The sequence below is a fragment of the Elgaria multicarinata genome, chromosome 7 (genome assembly GCF_023053635.1).
Source record: "Elgaria multicarinata webbii isolate HBS135686 ecotype San Diego chromosome 7, rElgMul1.1.pri, whole genome shotgun sequence".
NCBI classification, from domain to species: Eukaryota; Metazoa; Chordata; class Lepidosauria; order Squamata; family Anguidae; genus Elgaria; species Elgaria multicarinata.
Window position 1 is genome coordinate 92,939,662 of NC_086177.1, and position 22,801 is coordinate 92,962,462.

The following is a 22,801-nucleotide window of genomic DNA, read 5'->3' on the forward strand; positions in this document are numbered from 1 at the left end:
CCTCATTGGGAAGCTGCCGTTATGGCCCATTTTGTGCAATACGCATTTTTGCCCGGAACGGGTATCTGAACGTGGTTTGGGGCCAATTTTTGGAGCTTATTACATCAGGCTCACCAAGTAATGTTTGTCTGGTGAGTTTGGTTGACTCACCTCTTTGGGAAGTTGCCGTTACGGCTTTTTTGCGCAATATGTGTTTTTGCCCAGAACGGGTACCTGAACGTGGTTTCGGGGCAACTTTTGGAGCTTTCTATATTTGTCCCATCTTGTCATGTGCATCTGGTGAGTTTGGTTGACTTTCCTCATTGGGAAGCTGCCGTTACGGCCCATTTTGGGCAATACGCGTTTTTGCCCGGAACGGGTATCTGAACATGGTTTGGGGGCAATTTTTGGAGCTTATTACATCAGGCTCACCTAGTAATGTGTGTCTGGTGAGTTTGATTAACATACTTCACTTGGAAGCTGCTGTCCCTGTCCGTTCTGCGCAATATGCGCTTTGCGCGGAATGGTTATCGCAACACAGTTTCTTTGCACCTTTTGTGCCTTATTGCATCCCTGCCATGGAGTTATGCATGACTGGTGAGTTTGGTTGATATCGCTTGTTCAGTAGTGGCCGTTCTGGCCATCCCATTCTGTTCCGGACGTTGTTTTGGGAGTTCTGGGGTTAATAGTGATATAATATTGGCATAGTTTTAGTCCTAAAATATTGTTCCCAAGTGTTGCTAACACATGCCACTGTTTTTAGTATGGTTTTTTAATATAATGGGGTCGTTCCGGCCTGTTCTGTTCCGTTCCGGCTTTTACACCGTCCCCATCTTTATTGCATTGCTTCTCCTGCATACAGCAGGAGATAGTGGCAACTTCCATCTTTAAAAATAATATAGATTTACCGGGGGCTTTTTTTTTTTTTTTTTTGGTCGTTCACTTTTTTACTTCCTCTTTCTTCGCCCCGAGAGAAAGAGGAAGTATTGAGCAACAAAAGCAGGGACAGAGAAGCGATGGTAGGCAAGCATGATTTCCTCCTGTCTGATGTAGCAATCAGTCCCACATTGGCCAAAGGGATGCCTACAGTTAACCGAAGCAGCTTGTCATGGCAATTGTCCTCTCTAGCAGTTGTTCCTGAACAACTGTATTCAGAGGCATGTTGCCTGAACCTGGAGGTTGTATATAGCCTTCATGACTAGAAGCCAGTGGTAGGCTTATCCTCTATAAATTGATTTAATCCCCATTTAAAGAGGCCATAACCATGAGGGAGCAAATTCCATAATCTACCTATGTCTTGTGTGAAGAAATACTTCCTTTTGTCTGCCCTGAATGTCTCAACAGTCAGCTACATTGTATGACCCCAGGTTCTAATATTATTATATACAGTAGCTGAACAATCAATCTCTCTCTCTCTCTCTCTCTCTCTCTCTCTCAAACACACACACACACACACACACACTTTCCCTAAATATAAAATCATCTGCCAATCCTATAAACACTTAACTGAAATTAAGTCCCATTGAATTCAGTAGGTGTACTCTTACATAGGAGTTAGCCCAATTGAAGACAATGGGACTGTTTGCATGAGATGACAGCCCACTGTGGGTCAGTCTGTGGCACATGTGAGGTATTTATGGTCACCATTTTGAACATGCAACCTCTGATTGGGGGCTGTTTTGTCATATGAGCCCATACGAGCCCAGCAAACATGGGTTATGTTAGTATTAGAAACCCTTGCATATCCCATGTTCTGTTTTAAGGTTATTTGAGTGTTGTTGAACTTTCCATAACTCGTACTCGCAACAACCCCCTCAGCAGAGGTTGCATATGTAATCTGGCTCCTGTAGATCCCATGATGAGCTTTGGTGTGTCATCTGAACACACCAAAGCTCATCAGTCAGTGTGATTTTCTTCTGAGTAAACATGCACAGGACAGTGTCGCAAAAGCTGCATTCCTAAGCACACTTGCTTAGGAGTAGCTCCGATTGACCTGACACTTAATCTTACTTACTTTATTTATCATTTATTTATTTTTATTGATTGATTGCATTTTTATACCACCCAGTAGCCGAAGCTCTCTGGGCAGTTCACAAAGAAACCTGGATAGAATCTGATTGTAAAAGTGCAATATGCATTGTATTTATTTATGTGATTATTTATTAAATGCCTACCTTATTTTATTTTGTACAACAAAGCAGAGAAAATATGTCAGAAATGGGGGTGGGAAGGGTAACCCCCATTCAGTTAGTTTTATCAGGAATATCATTTTGTTTCCAAAAAATATTTTCTACGCTACATGCATTCTGAAAAAAAAAAATCTTTTGGACTCAGATTACTAGAGATTATAGTATCTGGTAATAAAGCCATAAGGATTGCCTTTAAACTTCAGATGACATTTCTAAACAAAGCCAAAAATAGCACCACCAATTACACGTTTCCTGTTTCAGTTTGTGGATGTTGTTCTTGGCTTTCTCTCTTTTTTTTCAATCTCAGAAAAAAATAAATGCCCTATTGATTTTTTTAGACACGGTTTTGCTAACCAAGAGCATGTAAGCCGGCAGCTCATTTATCCAGCCTCAACCTCATGGAACTTGAAGTGGCTGCAATCTCTGAAGTCCTCTAATTGGGGTTGATTGTAGAAAAGCCATATCCACCTTAAACACAGATGGGCACTGACACAGCAATAATAGCACAACAGGAGAGTCAAGAGGGTAAACGTTACCTGGGAAATTCATAGTGCAGGAGAGGGGGAAAGATCAAGGGATACAAATTACTCAGAACTTTTCTGCACAAATGGCAAAGGGGCAAATATGCAAGTAGGTTTGTTTGTTTGTTCTTGTCGTAGTAGTTCTGCCTTCATCTTTACACTGCCAGCTTGATGTGGTTTTACCGTGGAGTTGCTTTTTCTCTTCCCTTTGCAGAAATATGGGTGCACTCTCATAAACAGAGGTGGTGACTTTAATCTTATTTATTTATTTATTTATTTATTTACAATATTTATATACTGCTCCCCATCCCCCCAAAAAATTGGAGCGGTGAACAATAAATAGAATAAAAGAATTAAAACATATTAAATATTATTTCTAAAAGAAGAAAGTTCTGATAAAACCGGAGTTCTGGTAAAACCATGGCCAGTCCTTCAAGGAAAGCTTCCTGGAACAATTTGGTTTTCAGGAGGCGCCAGGAATTCCATAGGAAAGGGGCACCACATTGAAGGCACTTCTGGTAGACAGGGGCCTTAGCTAGTCCAGCCTTTATCCCGGGGCGAACCCCTGGATCATCCCTGTATATCTAGATGATGCACAGGGGATCCCGGGATCATGGAGGGATCGTCCCTCCCTGGCCCTGGAATACAGCCCTACGCTTTGGGTCCGCTTTTTCTGCTGAGCCCGGGACTGTGGAAGGTGTGGCCCGTTGCCGTGGCTTGAACCGGCTCCGCACTATTACTTGCGCAGAGCCGGGAGCCATGCCTGTTTCCCTCAAATTATCCCCATAGCATAAAGCTGCTGCTGTTGTTAGCGAAATCACACCCTGGGTGGCAGCGCTCCTAAGATCCTTTGCGTACCAGGTAAAGGGTTTAAAGGGGAGAAATGTAAAAAAAATCATAAAAATTCACTGGATGAGCCAACCCGATTCAAATTTGGTATGCTTAAAGCCTTCCTAAATATCTATTACTGTGCCAATTTTGATGTCTTTATCTTTAAAACTTACACAGATGTAAGCATTTGTTGAATTTGTACTTTAAACATATCAAATCACCCTCCTGCGCCCCCAGTGGCCGCTCGGAGAACAACAAAAGATTTGCTCTTAAAGGGGTAGTAAAATACGACACTTCTTTTGGCTAAGAAACACAATTAAAGCAGGATGCATGGGAGTACTTCACAGTCAAAGCAGATTATAAACTGGAAAACTTCAGAGTCCTTTGCACACAATTTGCAGTGATTGCCCAGTATAACGCTGGTGTGATGAAGCTACCAGCCTCTGTTGCCAGAGTTTTCTTTTAACCCCGCTCCCCTAATCCCACGAAAAGGAAGAGTTGGAATTTTTAGCACAGCACTAGTTAGAGCCTTAAACCTGGCCCAGTAGCAAATATCCCATATTATCCATACATTCTCTGCAAACGCAAGAAGAGGGCAGCAGAATCTCTGCCCACCACCTCCTGCTGGAGACCTTCAGTTTGGAAGCAGCCCCTAATTTTATCACCATAATCTGCCCGTCCCCCATCAGCATTCATCTTTCCCCAGGCAATTGATGAATAATAAAAAAGCAAAATTGTGAAAGTCTTGTGGAACATCAGAAGCTGCCTTACACTGAAGCCCTTTCCACACCTCATAGTCTTCTGGGAGGGAGGGAGGGAGGGTGGAGGGTCTCAGGATTTCCTGGTTCCGAAATACTCCCCCTGGGTCCACATGCCTGCACCACATCCAGGGATGGCGTGGGCACATTTGTTTTATTTTTGAAGCGGGGCCAGTCATGTAAGAGCGAGGCCCCGCTCCAATGAAAATGTGAGTAGATTAATTTTTGTGAACCGCCCAGAGAGCTTCGGCTATTGGGTGGTATAAAAATGTAATAAATAAATAAATAAATAAATAAATAGTTTTTTTAAAAAAGAAAAGAAACTGACCCCAAACCCCCTACCTACCATCCCAGGGTTGGCAAAATTGCTGCCATCCCCTCACCTGATGGGCACGGAACCACGCCACATGGCTCCATGGCCATTTCAGGTGCTGGGCTTACTCGCGAGTAAGCACAGCACGCGGCGGGATGGGTGCCCACACTTCCTTTCATCTCAGAATGCTCCCAAGACCACAGGAGGAATTGGGTTTTCCCAGGGTTTCTTTATCCCTAGGGAAACCCATGCCTGTCCCCCCTGACCCCGGGAGTCCCTGTGTATCATACGGACACACAGGGACTCAGCCGTGACCAGCCCCGACTATCGGGCTAGTGTAGACATGGCCTGAGTTGAACCATTGGTCCATCTAGCTCAGTATTGTCAACACTGACTGGCAGTGACTCTCCAGGGTTTCGGAAGGACTTTTTCCAGCCTACTTGGAGATGCCAGGGACTGAACCTAGGACCTTCTGCCTGCAAAGCAGTTGCTCTACCACTGAGCCGCAGCTCTTCCTCAGTGTCAAAACACGGTTCCTTTATCATTGGGAGGCTTCTAATCTCATTCACTGAAGTGCACTATGACACTCCACTCAGATGTCTATGCTACGCATGCAAAGGTCAGGAGTGGAGGAGGAGGTGGTGCATGCAGGGATGTTGGGGGCAGTCCAAAGCAAGGTAGCTGGAGCAAGGGGCTCAGTGGATGCTATAAACCCAGCGAAGGTCTGTGAGCAGATGAAGGGCTTGTATCAGGAGTAGGCAATATGCTGTCAACTATCTCTCTGCTTGGATCAGCAGTTGCAGTTAGATGAGCTTCCTCACTGTCTACAGCTGGAACTTGTCCTTCCTCATGAGTAGAGATATATGAGAATTTATTTTTTGTTTGCAAAACGCATGAGCATACCCTAATCAATACCCTGATGGCAAGCACAAGTGCATGTCCACCAAGAACGTTCACAAATTGCTGGACATGTGGCCACATTCAATTTGAGCAACTTCCCCAATTTGACTTTGTGCAAATTTCTTAATTTGCGCAGATTTCCTTATTAGACTGAATCAGCCCTACTTTGGAGAAAAGTTGCGCACATTAGAAAATTTGTACGGATTTGGAGAAATGTGTGCAGATTTCACATTTGATTGATGCTTGATTTGCACATTTTCACATTGATGCAAAGCGAGCAGCAATAGCAAATGTGAACAGGAGTCGGGCATGAGACAAATGGCAGGAGAATGTTTGGAGAATCCTAGCAATCATGAACATTGCTCAATCACCCATCCCGACTCATGAGTTGCCCCTTGCATCTGGTGGATGCTCTGATGATGAGCTTGAGTCTCTCACCTAGTCCACTGACGTTGGTGCAGCTTGAAGGTGGAGAATTGGAAACTGAGGCAGGGCTCTTGTGGTCAAAGGGCTTCTTTGAGATCTCATCAAGACAATCTTGCAACAGGACTTCTCAAGTTGCCCTACTTCTTCTGTGGAACTGGGGTTTGCTGTGGAATCCCAATCCTTCTCCTCCAAAGAGGTCTCCCCTGCACGTAGGTCAGTGAGCAGCCTAACAGGGCTGATACTCATGATCTCCATGACCCCCTACACAGTTTGACTCCCCACACATTCATCTGAATGTCTGAATGGAGTATAGGCTCAGGCTGCTTGAGACATCATTATTTCATTTTCAACAGCTTGATATACTTGGATTTTCTTTAAATACTTTATCTAAAGACCCTGTCCGAGTTTCTATACAATTAAAGAGTCACTGCATAGAATGTTCCTCTGATAAAAGAAAGGAAACAATGGCCCACAACAATTATTGAAAAAGAAAGGAGAGCAGAAAATGGGCTTTGCATTATATTATACCCCACACCTTTTAAACAATCACCAGGGAAAATGCAGATTTGAAAGGGAAAAAAATGTCAATATACAATTATTAGCTGCTTTTCACAGTAGAGACATTAGTGTTGCTGAGGAATCATTCTTCTGTTTTCAAGTGTAAATGAACTAAGAACACACTGCACTTAATATTGCATGGCTTCTTCATTAACATCCAGCAATACCTATGATGTGTATGTGTGTGTATGTGTAAGAGAGAGAGTCGGGGGTTGGGGAGAAATGAAGATGAAAGGTGACATTTGATGGGACACCTCTGACGAGGAGAGAAATAATGAATGAAGAGTAAATCTCCACAAAAAACTTCCTTGTCATGTGGAATCACAAGTACTCCCAGCTTGGGTGTAACAATGTAGGAGATTCTTGTTGCATTGAGCCAGAGAAGTTTGAAAAATGTCTGAGGTTCAATGCAAGCAGGGGAGGGTTACCACCCCCTTTCTCTGACTTGTGTGAAGCCATGGAGCTCTGAAAACAGCAAGAGCTCATGCCACTTTCTAAGCCTCTCCAAGGTATAATGGAAAGAATCAGAGAAGGAAGGAGAACCCTCTCCAGCTCAGTGCAATATGGAGCCCACGTTCCCTTCCCCCGACACATATGCAGCCCTCCAGGCGCTAAGGAATGTAACCAGAAAACAGTATTCACTGACAATAGTACCTGCATTTCTCAGCATAACAAGGGAGTGAAGGGATAGTGGGAAAAGCTTGTAAATGTAATGGAGGAAGCACCAGAACTAAGTTCTAAGGTGCTCCACATCTTGCTATGGTTGCAAGGAGAAAAGAAGAACAACAGAGGGAAAACAAAACAATGGTTTTCTGATGGCATAAGGCATGAGTGAACAAAAGTTACTGCACAATTAGCCCTGATGTATTATAGTTGTCATGTTATATTTATCGCTGTACATGACATGTTTTAAGTAGGGATGTGCTCCGCTCCGATTAGGAGCGTAGAAGCAGTAGCGGATTGGCCTTACCCAGAGGCGGAGTAGGAGCGGACCGCGGACCCCCTAGAAGCAAGGCGAAGAGAAGCGACCATTTTTCGGAGCTCCGAGTTCAGGCGGAGCGCTCCGGTCGCCATCTTGAAAACATTTCGCCATAGGATTGCATTGCGGCAAATAATCGCGCATAACTACGTTGTTTTTGAAGCTATCATTATGGAAATTCTTGTGCACAGAGAGTCGTGGATGGGGGTCATTTTGAGACCACTCTCACCTCTCTGCGTGCTGTGGTTCACGTGCAATATTTTTTAAAAAATCGGGTCAACCGCGCGGCTCAAACTGCGTTTCGGCTTTTCGCCCATAGGATTGCATTGAGGGAAAGAATCGGGGATAACTGGGGGGGGGTTTAAGCTATCGTTCTGAAAATTCTTGTGCACAGAGAGTCGTGGGTGGGGGTCATTTTGAGACCACTCTCAACTTTCTGCGTGCTGTGGTTCACGTGCAATATTTTTTTAAAAATCGGGTCCACCGCGCGGCTCAAACTGCGTTTCGGCTTTTCGCCCATAGGATTGCATTGAGGGAAAGAATCGGGGATAACTGGGGGGGGGGTTAAGCTATCGTTCTGAAAATTCTTGTGCACAGAGAGTCGTGGATGGGGGTCATTTTGAGACCACTCTCAACTTTCTGCATCGTACGGGTCGCGGGCTAGACGTTTTTAAAAAATCGGCGGGAAAAATACCTTTTTCAAAGGGCTGAGGGGCAGAGTCAGCTCCCGGTCATGATGATCCCAAAGTTGGAGGAGGGCATAGGCAAAACAGGTAACTTGGGATTCTGGGAAACTTCTCTTTCTTCATCTGAACGGGCTTTTCCCCGTGTTTTTTAACACAGTAGCCCCACCAAATGCACAAACACAACCTGAAATCATATACTAAGCCAAGAATAAGAGATAGAAAAACACAGCACTGCTCCCCACCCTAACCTTGGGGAACAACTGAATCGATGTGGTGCAAGGGGATGAGCTCCCCTAGGGCATCTCATCGTGGACGTGCCCCCACTCTCTCTTGCACTGGAAGGCCATAGAGCCTTCCAAAGAGAGTAAAACGGTGGAGCAATGCCTCTCATGAGTTGAAGTGAATGGTCACTTTTCAGTGGTGGAGCAATGCCTGTTCTGAGTCGAAGTGAGCGTTTTACTTCTTCTCGGAGCTGTGGCTGTCAGTGTCTTGAACTGGCAGCTACTTCCCCCTCCCCCGGGCACGTCCCCCTATTGCTGGTAAAAGACAGATATAGCCTTTTAAAAAAGTTCTTCTTGTTGTTTATTGAGCAACACTGCTGCTTTTAATTCCACCCCTCCTTTGTTTATTGATTGATTTATTCCATTTTATATGCATTACTGGCTTATCCTTGGCTCACTTCCTTATGCCCCCAGAAATGCCAGCTGCATGCCTGCCTGCCTTCCCTCCCTCCTCCCCTGCCCACCTCGCAGGGATGGTGTGTGTGGGGTGCCCGATTTTCAAAAATTAGCCAAAAATCAGGGGATGATGGGATTGCTTTGAAACTTGGCATGCGTGTGTATATCCCCATGAGGTGTCATGGTGCCAAACATGAGGTTTCTAACTTGAACAGAAAAAAAGTTGTATAATTTTTTAGCTTTCAATGCAAGCCTATGGGGGGGGGAAACGGAGCTCCGGATCCGGATCCGGAGCTCCGGGCGGAGCGGAGCGGAAGTGGGCGGAGCGGGGGCGGGGCGGAGCGGCCCGATCCGGAAAATGGCGGATCTGCAAGTGAAGCGGAGCGGGGGGTCTGTGCACACCCCTAGTTTTAAGTGGTGCTCCAAAGGCTTACATCTCATAATTGATTTCTGGAGAGGTCTTCAATGGCATCTTCTTTGGCTCAGATGACCCAGCCAATGTGAGGGTCTGACATTTTGGTATTGTAACCTGAAGTAGGAGTGCCAAGTTTTACAACAACAACAACAACAACAACAACAACAATGCCTGATGGAGCCTCAGTGCAGAGTCCTCTGGGCCATGGAGCGATGTTCAGAGTATGTCTGGAAGGTGGAGCTGGGAGGGGTGTGTGAAGCTGAACATGCTTTCTTCCACCTTGTTTGAAGGTAGAAATAAATCTCTTTTTTATTATTTTTATTGGCCAGGGATGCAAAGTGAAAATAATGTACAGCTTTTTTTAAAAAAAGCATATGAGCACAAATGGTAGCACAAAACCTACTGTATAACATAGGAGGAGGAGGAGGAGGAGGAGGAGGAAAGCTGAGGAGGAAATTGACCAGATTTTACCTCTGTATTCCTGTAAACGCCCCACTGACACACACACACACCCCAAAAAAACACCACCCTAGCTGGAGCAGTTTTTGGTTATGCCACCCCCAAAAGTTGGGGTGCATCCTAGTATGAGTTTGGATTTTCCCACTGAAAATCAAAATTTTCCCACCCTAAAATCAAAACCTATGAAGACCAAGGCTGTAGCCCACTTTGGGCATCATCACATAGTTTTTAATGATGCATAGAAGAAGTTGCTGACTTGGAAGTCAACACAGGCAGAATTGCATCCTTAGTGACAGTTCAACATTGCACAAAATGAATCAACCATCTTTGAAAAGCTTCTAGTGTACTATGTCTGCTTACTGACCTTAGGACCCCAGCATTACTCCCAGGAGTTGTATTAGACAGATCAACTCCCTCTTCTAGACTTGTTAAGGTCAGCAAAGGTTTATACTCCAAGTTTGGAATTCCAGCTTTACTTTTTCTTCTTTTCTTTGGCTCAGGTGTTAAGGAAAACTGCTCAGATGCTGGACCTCTTGTTGTTTTTCTTAAGACATTTATTTTTAAATTGCAGCACACAACTGCTATTTTTGATCCATTCCTTACTGACTTGAGGGCACATTCTTCATGGCCCTCTCCATATGTTTTTGAAGTAAATGTGCGTCAAATTGCCACATGCTGAGGCAAACATGTGAACTCAATAGTACGAACAGAACTCAATGTGCTATGGCTTTTTGCAAACCTTTAGCAAGAGAATACATTTTCGGAGAAATCAAAGTGGCCTGCAAAAAGGGGAATGATGTGGGAAGTTGTGCATGTTATTAGCATTTGCACACCACCTCAGCTCATCAGAATCATATAGCCTTAGCTAGATGGGGCTTTATCCTGGGGTGAACCTGGTGTGGATACATGACACACAGGGGGTCCTGGGATCAGGGAGGGATGATAACTCCCTTGCCCCGGAATCTCACCCTCCACTTTGGCCCCAGCTTTTCAGCGGTCTCAGGCTGCTCAGCATTCTGGATCATGTAGAGACCCTTCACAGATGTAGGAAGCTCTCCTCTTCAGACAGTTGACCTCCATGAGTCGAGGATGGCAAACGTGATGACAGATGAGGGCCAAGGTTGGAGTGCTCCTTCTCCTCACATGTTTACCCTATTCAGTTTCACAAAGCTTTAATAGGGCTTCAAAGTGCTGTCTGAAATTTAAAAGCCTTCATGGCTTGGGACCAGATACCTACATCATGGGTGGGTATCCTACATCAAGGGTGCATTACCTTTTTGGTCCTATGGGCTACCTCCTGTGTCAGATGGGGGGGGGGCAGGGGCCAACATATTCACACACACACATACACTTCCCCATACACACACACTTTCTCCCCATAATCATTCACGCTCTACACACACACACACACACACACACACACACACACAATCACACACACAAATAATCACAATCACACACACACAACTCAGCACACAAGGATGAGGAAGTTAAAGCCTTTCTGCTCTGCACACTGAGATCTTAAAGCAGTGCAACAATGGAACCAATTACCTAGGGAGGTGATGGGCTCCCCCACACTAGAGACAATCAAGAGGCAGCTGGACAACCATCTGTCAAGGATGCTTAAGGTGTATTCCCACATTGAGGAGGAGGTTGGACTCAATGGCCTTGTAGGCCCCTTCCAACTCCACTATATTATGATTCTATGATCTAGGGGTTCAGAAAAGCTTTTAGCTCTCCCAGGGCTTTGCTAGACCTGCCGGGATAAGCCGGCAGGGAGGCGGGGCTACGGCATGCTAAGTTTAACGCGCGCTGCCCAGCCTCCTAGACGGCCGACCCTCAGGAACGATGGAAGCCCTGCAGCGTAGGCCATGTTTTGTTTTTTTTAAAGGGGCCATGTGGGGCCCGAAGCCACCGGAGAAGGTAAGGGTTTTTTTATTTAATCCCCCCCATCCGCCCCCCTCGCTGTCTCATTTGTTGCCCTCCGCCATCCCCTCACCATCTCCTTCGTCGCCCTCCGCCATCCCCTCACCATCTCCTTCGTCGCCCTCCGCCCCCCCACTATCTCCTTCATCACCCTCCGCCCCCCTCACCATCTCCAACGTCGCCCTCCGCCCCCCCTCACCATCTCCTTCGTCGCCCTCCGCCCCCTCACCATCTCCTTCGTCGCCCTCCGCCCCCTCACCATCTCCTTCGTCGCCCTCCGCCCCCCCTCACCATCTCCTTCGTCGCCCTCCGCCCCCCCTCACCATCTCCTTCGTCGCCCTCCGCCCCCCCTCACCATCTCCTTCATCGCCCTCTGCCATCTCCCCCCCCCGGATCACCCACCCCCTGGCACGATGGGCACAGTGCTCGTATGAGTGCTGTGCCAGGCCCGTGGCTTTTCGCGGCTACTCGCGAGTAAGCGAGTAGCCGCAAAAAGCCGCAGACCTTCCCACACGTTTTGCAGCTCCGGCCTGAGGCCGGGGCTGCAAAAAAGGTGTGCCATAAGCGACTTTGCTTATGGCGCGTTGGAGGAGGCCTCGCTGTGGCCTGGGCACGGATTCCCCTGTGCATCATCTGGACGCACAGCAGGGAAACCGGGTCTCAAGGCACGCTAAGGCCTCATCTAGGAAGGCCCCCAGACCCCAGTGATCTCCAGTTAAACCACTCTTCCTCTGCTGCCAGTGCTAGCAGAGGTGGGAAAACAGCACTCATAAACAAGGTCATGGGCTGATGACAGTTGAAGACCTCTGCTAACTCCCAGGGATCTCCCATAAGATTGCTGTCCTGGCATTACTAATGCCAGCAATGGAACAGTGTTTGCCACTCCTACCCCCAGCAGTCCTACTGATCAGCTGGGCTGTGGGATAAAATGGATGGGGTCCCATGCATCTGTGGTCTACATTGGAACTGGTGTAGGGATGCTTGCAGTCTGTGAGCTGCAGGTTTTACATGCCATCCTATGTACCTACCCAGACCCTAAGATAATCTTTGGAGGTCCTTCTCCGTTTTCCCCACCCCCCACCCCCATGGAGCTGTGATGAGTGGTTACTGGGGAAAGGGCCTTTTTGGTGGTGGCACCCTGGTTATGAAATGCCCTTCCCAGAAACACTTTCATGGCATCTTTCTTCTACTTCTCCAGTGTCTCTCTCTTTGCACCTTATTCCTGGCACCAGGTGGAGATGTTTTATATGCCAAGGTTTCGACATCTGTGCATTTTAAATCCATTGAACTTTAGATCTCCTTTTAGTGTGAAGCTATGTATTTTATAGTACTGTTATTTGCTGCTGATGATGATATTTTTATGTTGCTTTTTATTGATTGTTATTGTATTTTAATGTTTTATTGTTGCAAGCCATCTGGAGAACCCTCATAATAATAATAATAATAATAATAATAATAATAATAATAATAATAATATTTCTTACTCACCTCTCCCTTTGGATCGAAGTGTATAAGAGGCTTACAAATAGTATAAAAATGTTTTAGAAAAGTAATATTGCCTTAATCTACCATTTCCCTAAAAATCACTACATTGCCATTCTCTTCTAGGGATTGGCCCAATGGCCCATGGTATTTTTCTGCCCAAGGCAAAGGAGAAGATGGCACCTCTTCCCAATCCATGAAGGCAAACTGACTGGACTAACAGTTAAATCTTACTTACTAACCAGAAAGGGGACAGCATCCACCAACTCACCTGAAGGCAGCAGAGTAATTTAGTGCATAGAGAGCAGGCTGCATGACACACATAGTTCTGTTCTCCAACACATTGCCACTGCTAAATGCCACTCAGGCCTAATCTACACCAAGCAGGATATTGCACTATCAAAGCGGTATGAAAGCAGTATATAAAAGGCAGGAGACACACTACTGCTTTATAGCGGTATGGAAGTGCACTGACAACTGTTGGGGCCCATTGACACATACCATGTACCGCTTTCATACTGCTTTCATAGTACAATATCCTGCTTGGTGTAGATTAGGCCTGGATGAGGGCAAACAAATTGAAGCTTAATCCAGACAAGACAGAGGTGCTCCTGGTCAGTCAAAAGGCAGATCAGGGAATTGTGCTGGATGGGGTTACACTCCCCCTGAAGACACAGGTCCACAGCTTGGGTGTATTTCTGGATTCAGCCCTGAGCCTGGATGCCCAGGTTTCAGCAGTGGCCAGGAGTGCATTTGCACAGTTAAAGCTAGTGTGTCAGCTGTGCCTGTTCCTAGAGATGTCAGACCTGGCCACGGTAACACATGCCTTAGTTACATCATGATTGGATTACTGTAACGTGCTCTATGAGGGTCTGCCTTTAAAGAGTGTTCGGAAACTCCAGCTGGTTCAAAGAGCTGCAGCCAGATTGCTGACCGGAGCTGGTTACAGGGAGGCATATAACTCCCCTGTTAAAACAGCTCCACTGGCTTCCAGTTTGTTTCCCGGCACAATTCAAAGTGCTGGTTATGACCAATAACGCCCTATGCAGTTCGGGTCCAAGTTATCTGAAAGATCGTATGATCCCTTTCAAGCCGGCCTTTGTTTTAAGATCTTCAAGGGAAGCCCTTCTCTCAATCCCACCAACATCACAAGGCCTTCTCAGTGGCTGCTCCAGTACTCTGGAACTCTCTCCCCAGGGAAGCTAGACTGGCTCCCTTCCTCATGTGCTTTAGGAGGCAGGCAAAGACTTTTCTGTTCCGGCAGGGCTTTGGTGAATGAACTGGACCTCCATCTATGTCAAGGACTTTTTAAAATCATCATTTTAAATGTTTTAATGTTTTAATGTTGGAATATGTTTAATATACTTTTTCCTTTTGTATATCTCTGTTTATAGGTTTTTAATGTATATGTTTTAAATTTTGTGATGCCTCCTTAAGGACCAGCATTGGGCAAAAGGCGGGATAATAATAATAATAATAATAATAATAATAATAATAATAATAATAATAATAATAATAATAATAATCCTCAGTGTCTGCTGCCTCACTCTGCCTAATGGTAGAGCTGGCCATGTCTAGGTGAAAGTCTATCTCACACACACTATGTTGGTGGGCTGACTGCATTCCTTTCATTTTCAAGTAACACTCATGGGGTAGGTTAGAAACATGATGGGAAAGGTTGTGATAAGACCGATGTCTTCTTTCCTTGACTTTTGGTTCTTGAAATTCTAGCCTGGGGATGAGCAAGAATAAAGCATTCCTGAGCAATCATAAAGCAATTCTGAGCAACAATAAAGCATTTCTGGAAAGGAATCAAATGCAGATTGGAATACAAAATCTGCAGTGAAGACCTATGGGATGTGGGAGGTGAAGGAGAAGCAGGCAAATTGATGTTGACTGCTTTGACAGAATCTATATATGCAGAAAATCAAAGGTTTTGCAATGTGTTCATGAGAAGACCAGTCAATTAGCTAAATCACATTAGGTAGCTATTGGTTCTCTCCAGAGATGAAAGACCATTTGAACACTGATGTGGACATGGGGAGCTCAAAAGGTTAGGAAAGGTTTCAGAGGCAGGGAGATTGCTTCTATCTTTCTAGACCACTGCAAAACTGCTTATTTATTTATTTCATTTTATACTGCCCAATAGCCCAAACTCTCTGGGCTTCACAAAAATTAAACCATAAGGTACAGCATAAAACATAGACTATGGAAGCTTAAAACAAATGTTCTTAAAACCAATATAAAACCACAAAATCAAAGTACAACCAGAATAAAACTGAGCACCAATGCAGAGATTTAAAATGCAGGTTTCAAACACAAGTTAAAAGACAAGGATGTTAAAATGCTAAAATACTAGGAAAATAATAATAAAAAAGGTCTTCACCTGGCGCGGGAAGGAGAAAAGTGTAGGTGCCAGGTGATCTTCCACAGCCAGGTGCCACAGCAGGAAAGGCCCTCCTCCTGGTAGCCACCCACCTTACTTCCTTTGGCAGGGGCTCATGGAAAAGGACCCCCTGAAGATGATCTTAGGATCCAGGCAAGTACATATGGGAGGAGGTGATCTGTCACATAACCTGGCCTGAAGTAGAAAGTACAGCTGCTGGCAATTTCAGAAACAGGCAAAATTTCATTTCTTTCAAACTACAGATTTGTGAAGAAAGAATACTCATTGGAATGCATGCTGCTCAAATCTGGCACCCATAATTCCCAGCCAACATGTTAGTTAGCCAGCAAGCTGTTCGTCAGAATTACGTGGGTGGAAAAGGGACTCATCTCCTCTGAAGCATTTCTATTACAAATGAACTCCAGCTCACATTTACTGTGTGTGTGTGTGTTTGTTTGTTTGTGTTTTAACACAATAGAGCTTCAGCTATTGGGTGGTATAAAAACTCAATAAATAAATAAATAAATAAATAAATAAATAAATAAATAAATATCCTTCTTGCATAGTGGTGTAAAATTTAAGCATCTAATTTACATCCAAGCTTGTCAGGTGTGTGCAAATTAAGTATTTGTAATATATGAACGGTCCATTTCTTTTAGCACTGGTGCAGCTAGCCGCTGAACCTGTAGAACAGGCAGTGGAAAGAAAGCAACAATAAAGAATGAGAAATGGCCATAAAGATCTATAATACTGAGCTTTATTGCAAAAACACGGTCAATGCAAATAAAGCACTATAGACTGTACATTTGCAACATAATGTGCTTCTCTTACGCAGATTTATCCCCCTCCCCACTGTAAATTATCTAGCTCTTTGGTAGGCTGTGAAGCCTTCAGGACATTTACAAATCTCTCACACTTGCTATTCTATTTTATCGCTGTCATGGGCCGTTAAAAACACTGAGTTCCTCATCTTTTCCATGAACACCTTAGAATGGTGATCTTGAAGGGAAAGAAATGTTTTGTTTTGAGATAGGAAACAAAATTGAGATGGACAAATCAAGAACTATCCATTTGGTCTCTTTAGGAAATGAATGGCATAGATAGGATAGCCTTGGTTCTTTGTTAGCAAAAAGGTTCTGTAGAGGAGAAATCTTGGGATTTTGTGCTTCCATTAAACCTCTATTGGGTCTTGGCAACAGGCAGCCAGGGCAGAAGGATTTGTTTCTATCATTGGCATGGAAGGTATTTCTCAATGTTGTACTGAATGTTGTAGTTGGTTGTACCTTTCAATTCCTTCAGCACATTCATGTCACCACCCCCGCCACTCTATTCTCCACATTACTGACGTTCATTTACCATAGCAAAACACTCCTTTTATTTATTTATTTATTTATTTATTTATTTATGTAGCACCATCAATGTGCATGGTGCTGTGCATAGTAAATGAATAAAACAGCAACACTAGGATGACCATATGAAAAGGAGGACAGGGCTCCTGTATCTTTAACAGTAATGTAGAAAAGGGAATTTCAGCAGGTGTCAATTGAAGAGGGTGAAATTCCCTCTTCATCACAACAGTTAAAGCTACACTAGCTATAGTAGAGTGGCCAGATACAAAAGAGGGCAGGGCTTCTGCAACTTTAACTGTTGTGATGAAGAGGGAATTTCACCCTCTTCGATTGATACCTGCTGAAATTCCCTTTTCTACATTACTGTTAAAGATACAGGAGCCCTGTCCTCCTTTTCATATGGTCACCCTAAGCAACACCCTGCCACATAGGCTTACATTCTAATAAAATCATAATAAAACAATAAGAAAGGGAAGAGAAGGCACCAAACAGGCACAGGGGACAATAAAACTATCAGTGTGAAAGCAAGAACAAAGTCAAGTTCTAAAAGCTGTAGAAAAAAGAAACATTTTTCAAACGAACTTTAAAAACAGTAATTGAACTCATGATTCGCAAATGCTCCGGATGAGAATTCCAGGCGTCAGGGGCAGCAAGAGAAAATGGACGAAGCCGAGCAAGAGAAGTAGAGATCCTTGGGCAGGTAAGAAACATGGCATTCGATGAGTGAAGAACATGAGTGGGGCAATAATGTGAGATGAGAGAAGAAAGATAGGAAGGAACTAGACTGTGACAAGCTTTGAAAGTCAACAGGAGAAGCTTATATTGGATTCTGAGGCAAATTGGAAGGCAATGAAGGGATTTCAGAAGTGGAGTAACATGGTCAGAGTGGCGAGCCAAGAAGACAATCTTAGCAGCAGAGTGGTGAACAGAAACCAATGAACTGATGTGAGAAGAAGGAAGGCCAGTCATAAAGAGTAACACTAATATTTAGGGTTGTGCTTCACATCAGTCCTGAACCCTGTATCCAGTTCAAAGCAGGCTGATTCAGCCCACGTCGACCCAAATCCGGTTCAGACTAAATTGGGCTACCTTGACCTGAAGCAGCCAAAGTGCTTCGGGCCAATTTGGGCTGATGGTCAGCCACTGCCCCCACACTTGACACCCACCTTTGAGACTTATCTGAAGCTCCACTTGTGCTGGCAAATAATTGCCCATCCTCCAGGAAAACCGCTCTTATCTGCCATAGATCTACTGTTGTGAATTACAATTGCTAAAGCTGCCATAGTTAACAACAGTAAATCTACAGCAGGCCAAAGCAGCTCACCTGGAGGCTTGCTGGCATGAGCAGAGATATCAGATATGTCCCGTGGGTGGCAGCAGCTTGCTGGGTTTGGGAGGTGAGCAGGATGGGAGGGGGTCCAATGGACTCCTGGTCGGCCTAGAAGTCCGGCTTTCCCAGGTACCTGCAGGTGTCCAGGAAACTACACAAACTGACCTGCTTCAGATTCTGAACCAAATCTGAAGGGGGGCAAACCAGTTTCAAGGGACCCCAAGTTGAATCAGGGCCACATCATGCCCTTTAGCATTACGTTTCACAGGAAAGTGATTCCATTCTGTCACAGTATAAACTACAGCTACGATGAGTTGTTCCATGCAGTCCAGGGCCTTAGCTACACCTACCTGTTATTGCACAATAAGATCTCGTGATGTTCTTATCGTGAGATCCCCCCTCTGTTCACACGCGACACACAACAACCTCAGAGGGAGAGGCGTTGTGCCCGCCATTTTTTATTCTTAAAGAGACCACAGCGCACAAACGCTCGTGCACAAAAGATAAGTATTTTTAAAAATATATATATTATTTTCCCCGCTCCCCTCATCCCACCCCTGATGGGCACAGTGCTTCTGAGGAGCTCTGCACCCTAAGTGCGGCTCCCGGCTCCTTGCAAGCAACCACAAGGAGCTGGGACAAACCGCAACGCCCAGCCACACATTCTGCAGTCTCATGCTCAGCCCAAGTCCGTGAAAAAACCAGGGCTAAAAGGTAGGGCGAGATCCCAGGGCAAGGGAGAGATCATCCCTCCCTGATCCCGGGATCCCCTTTGTGTCATGTGGACACGCAGGGCAGATCCCAGGGATCACCCCAGGATTTTGCCCTGTGTAGCTAAGGCCCAGGTTGTCCCAGGCTGAATGAGGGATACTTAATGCATTTCTGGTGGCCACTGGTTGAAACAATTGTGATAAATTCAGCCTGTGCTTTTAAATAAATTTTGCCTCATTAGGGTTTACATGGCCAAGGAGCAGCATCAGAATTATAGTCTTGTCCTGTCAGTAACCTTATTAATTTGGATGAAAAAGGAGGTGGATAAAAGAGGACATTAATATAAGCACTATCATAATATAATTATCTTACTGGAATTTAACTAGCGCACAGGGATTAACATGTTTATCCTTGCAAATATATCCTTAGGCGTTTGAATAAACACAAGAACTTGATGGAAGTGTGGCCTCACAAGCAGCATCATGTCCTTTAGCATTAAGTTTCACAGGAAAGTGATTCCATTTTGTCTAATGAATAAAGTTTTCGGAGGTGTTTCATCTAAGCATTGATACGGCCCATTCACATGACCGCTTTGCTCTACAGGTCACCAGTTTCTGCTGCTGCCCTAGTCATGCATTTCACTGTTTCCTCTATACCATAATTGTTGAGCATGAGTTTCAGTCTCTGTATTTAATTTATTTTATCAACTGTATGGTAAAGTGATCATAATGTGACATTGTGGGCAGTTGCCATTTCTTCCGAATGCGCGTCTGCTTAGAGAATTCTAATTTGATATATGCCATTATCTGCCAACAATGCCCTTCAAAGGAAAGTTTCAAAAGAAGATAGTCATGCGCCGTGAGATCTATGGTTCAAAGAAAGTCATTGGTGGCCCCGTAGAGTCTTTTGTGGGCACCAAAATTGGATTTTCAACCTATGGAAATTTTCTGAGTGATAGATGAATTCGTTGAATCAGTACTTTTCAGACTCTGTTCCTAGCACCCATGGGTATTCTTGGAAGCTTATCAGGGATTTCTCAGTGAGCAGATTGGCAATGGTAAACACGCTTACCTGAAACAGTGCTTACCTGCAACTGGCAGTCTTTTGCAGTGCACAATGATAGGGATGTGCTATATCTGTTTTACTGTGCACAATTTGCCTGGGGGCAATGATGATTTGCTGGTGGCCCCATGCACTAATAGTGCACTCTGCAAGGTACAGTAAACTGCAATCTGTTGCGATCTACGAAGGCTAAATGGCAGAGATTCAGCAGTTTCTCAGGTTTCCAGTTCTGAAAACTACCAATTTGAAAACTACCGTTTTCATGTACCCTCAAATGTTATACTATATTTTATTTATTTATTTATTTATTTATTTATTGCATTTCTATACCACCCAATGGCCGAAGCTCTCTGGGCAGTTAACAAAAATTAAAACCATTCACTGTATAAAACAAACAGTATAAAAGCACGATATAAAATACAATATAAAAGCACAACCAGGATAAAATCAACAGCAGTGCAAAAATACAAATTTAAAATACAAATTTAAAACAGCAAAGTTAAAATTAAATTTATTGACTGTTAAAATGCTGAGAGAATAACAATAATATAGTGTAGGTGCCAGGCGAACCTCCTTAGGGAGCTCATTCCACAGCCAGGGTGCCACAGCAGAGAAGTCCCTCTTCCTGGTGGCCACCTGCCTCACTTCCTTTGGCAGCTCATGGAGAAGGACCCCTGAGGACCTTAGGATCTGGGCAGGTACATATGAGGGGAGGGGTTCCTTACTGACTGTAGTTCTTAAGACGATGGCCTTGTAGGTCCCTTCCAACTCTGCTATTCTATGATTCTATAGGGATGCTTTAGGGTGGATTCCTGCATTGAGTAGGGGGTTGGACTCGATGGCCTTGTAGGCCCCTTCCAACTCTGCTATTCTATGATTCTATGAATATAAGTAGAGCCATGCTGGATCAGACCATGATTGCTATGAGAAACATCAGTGTTACACTAGCAGTGCACTAGTTGCAAATCATCTTGCATGGCTACCATAGATAAGTGTATGCACATCATTAAGCAGTCATGCATATTTGCCAGGAGAAATATGACTGGGCCAGGTTCCTAGAAGTACTGACTCAGGTCTTTTAAGCTCGAAGTGGAGTCCACATATCTATGGATGTTGCTTCATCCCACCACCACACCACCACCACCCAGTTTTATCTCTCATGTGAATGCCCGAATAGGGCTAGTCATGTGTACAGGCATGAATTATATCCATGCATTGCATAGTTTTTGCAGGACATATTAGTCAACACTATTTTTTTGCAGCCCTCAATTGCCAATGTCCTAAAAACCTCAGTAGATTCGAGTTACAACTTCTTTCATTTAAAAGGAGACCAACTAACAGATGTTACTGAAAGAGATTCTCATGCAATAAATAGTATCTGTAATTTTCCACAACCTTAGATGCCAATGTTTGCTACTAATATAAGTCAATAACAAGAGAGCTAGCACTAGAAAGGTTAATCCTCACTAAATTGAGGTCAGCTCAATACTTGGGGCGTTGCTAGACCTACCGGGTGTTCCGTCGTTGAGGAGCGGTGAAAGCGGATTTTCCCGTTCAGCCGTGACGCCTCATGATCCACACCTGCCTTCGATTTGTGGCGGAAGTTTGCGCCGGTTGTGCTGCTGCCGCCGCGAGCACGGTTGCGCAGCCACACCGGCCTGATTGCCGCGGCTTTTTTTTTCGCTCGCTGCACGGTTTGCGCACGTCCGAAAGACCGCAAACTTGCGCAGCCGTCAGCGATGCCGCCGCCGGCCCTGGCGGCGGCAGCGGCGGCAGTGCCAGTGCCAGCCGAAGTGCTGCTGGTGCTGTTGAGGGTCAACATTGATGCGCTCACTTCCTGATGGGGGTCGTGGCGGGTGTCATATGACCCAAGGTCAATCGTCTGCATGGCCACTCTGTGCCTACATCTCCCATCATGCCTCTGAGGTGTCGGCGGCGATGACCGCCTCTGTGCCCTGTGCCCCATCCCAAGGAGCCAACCCACATCTGGCCGTAGCCATGGCAGCAGCCCACAAACAGCTCTGCCCTCTGCCAGCCTGGTACCCACACTAACAGGCAGCGTACAGCACCGCCATTATGCGGCCACGGTAGCTGCCCACCGCAAGGAGTCACCAGCCACTTTTCCGGTCCTCCGGTCCTGCGCAAACTGTCACTGGGGAAATAAAAAAAAAAAGCCGCTCCGCCGCGCTGCCCCAGCTGGCGGACTGCGCGCAAATGGCGGAGGCGGCTTGACCGAAGCCGCTGACCACTCCCCCTTAGCACGCCTTTTCCTGACCAGTGCCGACCGCAGTGACCTCACATCCTCCCACACGTACTCCGAATTACCGCGGGACAGCAGGAAAAGGCGCCCTAAAACTCACTTTTTTAAAGTCGGGAGAAAGAGGCTTCACCGCGGGATAACGGCGGATCCTCGTGAACGTCATCTGGAAGCCTCGACGTGACTGCGGAAGGTAACGCGCGCTAGAGCCTCGTCTAGTAACGCCCTTGGATGCATTTCCTTCCATACAAAATTTCTTACTTTTTATTTCCTATTTGTGGTTCTAAAACACACACGATCATGGCCTGTTAGATGGGAAATTCATTAATACACACATAAGTGAATATTTCTCACCAACATGTACTGGTGCTATATGATTTTTAGCTTGTATTGGATATGGGTGGATTTTCTCAATGTATCTTGGGGAGAATAAATAATACCCTAGTTTCAAAATGGAAGCTTTTGCTGTTTTTTTAAATGTAAATATATAATTTTCAGTTAGGAATGCACTTAATACAGTTGAAGTAGCTCCTCTAGAAATCTGTGAATAACCTGGATCAGATTCTTGCTCTTCATACCCTGCATAAGGTGGTTAAAGTTCCTACAA